The sequence below is a fragment of the Mycteria americana genome, chromosome 4 (genome assembly GCF_035582795.1).
Source record: "Mycteria americana isolate JAX WOST 10 ecotype Jacksonville Zoo and Gardens chromosome 4, USCA_MyAme_1.0, whole genome shotgun sequence".
NCBI classification, from domain to species: domain Eukaryota; kingdom Metazoa; phylum Chordata; class Aves; order Ciconiiformes; family Ciconiidae; genus Mycteria; species Mycteria americana.
Window position 1 is genome coordinate 26,305,455 of NC_134368.1, and position 3,208 is coordinate 26,308,662.

Below are 3,208 nucleotides of genomic sequence, written 5' to 3' on the forward strand. Positions count from 1 at the left end.
CGCGCCCTGCCCGCACGGCGCCTGCGCGGAGCCGCCGGCCCGGGGCGGTGCCGCGTCGGCGCGTCCCGCCCTGCGTGAGGCAGCTGACTGGGGCTGTGCTCGGGAGGGCCGTGGGGGAAAACCGAGGCTGTGCCGCGGGAAGCAGCCGCACGCACGCAGGGTGCCCCGGCCTGGCTCTGAAGAACGGGGAAGGCCTTTCTTACGTAATTCTGTGAGGATTTTCCCGAGGTTGCCCCCCACCCTCAGAAGCAGTTTAATATTGCAGCTCCTAGACATGGTTTTCAGAGCCCCACCAGCCCCCTCAGCCCAGGAAGCGTAACGCGGGTGCAGCGGAGAGGCAAGATGGAGACGGGGTATCGTGTCCTGAAGGACCCGGGGCAGGCTGAGCTGACTCCTTCCCCCGCTTGCTTAGCACTTGTGGTGTGCCGCAATGGCTCCCGAGCACTCGGGGTGCTGTGCCACCCTCTTGGGCTTGCCTGGGGCCTCTCATCCAGGCAGGTTCAGGTGTGTCTCCCTTGAGACCAATGGCTTTCAGCTGTGGCTAGAGAAGGCTGGTCTGCCGCTGCCACCCCGGTGACGGTGCACACCATACCGGGAGCATCCTCGCTGCCGGGGATAGTGTGGCACAAGGGCCGAGGAGGTGCGGCAGGGACAGTCGCTCTGCACCAGGGGCCCCTCTCGCACCTGAGGGGAGCCTGCCTGTTATCAGACCTGGGTTGAAGATACTTAGTGCAAGGGTAGGGCAGTGCAAGGGGGGCCCTGCCCCCCAAGGGGCCGCAGGGCCTTGTGGAAGTTCCGCCACCACTGCAGCATTCACACTGGGACTCACAAGTGTTCAGAAACTAAATATGACCCTGCGTTACCTGTCCCTTAGCACGTAGGGACATTGCTCACACTCACCTTTTCCCATCCACGAAGCCTCAAACTCATGCTTTATTCCTTAATTCTTCACAGCTAAACTCCAGTTTAGATTTGCACTCTGGTAAACTCCTGTGCTTAGACCTTGGCCCACGTTGTATTTCAGCATCTGCAACTGGATTTTTCTACTGATATGGCATGAAACTAAGTCATATTCTTGTATCAAGGCAGAGGCAATTATAGCTTCCATGTATCCAAATATATTACTCTAAATTATTCTAATCTAAATAATTTATTTCCTTGCTTTTACTCATTTTAAATACCTAAGCAAAAAACACCATTCATTTAAGAAACAATATTGCAATAATTATAAAGGCAGATACATTCTTGAATGATTTTTTCATCTAGTACCAATGATGTGTGTAGAAATATTCTTATCAGCCGCTGACTAGAGTACACCAGACTGCCACCTTCTTGTTTGGGACAATCAGCCCATCTGACATCTCCTCCCCCCACCCTTGGTCTTCTTTTCCAGTAAAGAAAATATGCAGAAAATATGTCCTCAAAAATAGTACGTCGGTACCATTTGTGCACTTGAAAAAGATAAAGCGCTCTGGAAATAACCAAAGTTTTAACCCTTTTCCTCTGCGCTTGACTGTCAGCTCTATTCATGGTACAAACTGTAGCCACTATTTTTTATAAAATTATTTTTTTCAGAGATACACACATGAAAAGATCAGGATGATTTAGTATCTGAGATAAACATGTTGACAAGCAAAAAGTAAAAAAGCTGTCTTTTATCCTTTTGGGCACAAGGGAAAAAGGCCTTTCCAGAGAATAAGCATTTTCTGAGTCTAGTGACAGAGCACTATTGATTGTTTAGATACTTGTTTACATTTCCATTTTTAGCATCTATTAGTACCATGATTTTACAATGCCTTTTACAATTGAAAACTGAGTCCTGATAGAAGCAAATTCGGAAACACTTTAGCTGACTTTGCTATTTGCTCAGCAGCAGCATCCAAATAGAAAAGGCAGTACAGCAGTCCTGAGAATAGACAATGTAAGCCATCAGAAACAGTTATGACATAGATAATAAAAATAAAATGTTAAAGCCCAATAAAAAAAAAAAACCCTAAGGCTACAGGATAGAGTACATAAGCAGAATAAGTAGGGATTGCTGATGGGGTTTTTTTTGGCAAGTTTAACTTGTGTATCAAATCAAATGCTCAGCCTGAAGGAGTTCAGGAATTTAATGAATATAATGTTTATAATTGGAAATGCCTTTTCTCAGTCAAGTAGATAACCAAGAACATGAAATCTCAGGTTTCTTCTTATCTGAAGAATTGGTGGGAGACTAAGGTATTTATTAACAAAGAAAACTAACAAGGAATGAGCAGAACTGACCTTTTCAACAGAAGAGGATGTCAAGCAGCAGGAGACAGGGTTCTTTGCACTTATAAAAACAAGTCTTCCTTCCTCTCAGGTTTTCTGTGGAAAGTACTGCTGCTCACCCGAGTTGCCTCTGCTCTGTCTCTTAAATTTTGACTTATTCTTTTTTTGAGGGTGTGATTCTGTGTCAACTGCACTCAGTGTCGTAAAGGAGACAGACTCAGGGAGAGGGGGCGGAATCCTCCTTTTCTCTTTGGTTAAATGTAGCACCGTGGTTCCCAAGTCACAGGTAACTGCAAAATTCAGCAGGATTTCTGAACCAAATCTGACTCCATGAAACAAGCTCTCCAGAGGTAGGCTTTATCTCAGAGTCTCCCTCTGACTTCAGAAAGATTGTATTTAAAAAAAAAAAAATTATTAGAGAACTAATGTAGGTTTACAACACAGCCCACAAGCATTGAATCGGCACAATTTCTGAGGCAGTAACTTCCTGCCCTTCTTCACCCACTGGAACCAACACCCCTGGGCACAGGGGAACTCTTGAATCAGCTTTCCCACTAGAAGATCTGTGAAACCACCTGCCAGCTTTTATGGAGAATAATAAACATCACTCAAAACACTATGAACTGTAAAGTTTCCTTAACAGACTCAAAACTAAGTTGCAATAGTTATCAGTTGTTTCCTCAAGATTTCTAAAATGTATCTTCAGTTTGTTCCTACTACTAGCAAATGCAATGAGTTAGGAAACATGTAAGCAGTTTTTCTAATGCAAACCAGTCAAGGAATTTTCTTCTTTAAGTAGTCTTTGGCTTTATCCACTACTAATTCTTGACATTTCATCTCAAAACCAAATGTAATTATCTCATTTTGTACTTAGTTTGTGCATGCACTTTGAAGAGTTTAGGCTTTGTCTCTTTTCATGTGTATTATTATGTATTTCTGCATTTCCCTTGGAAGT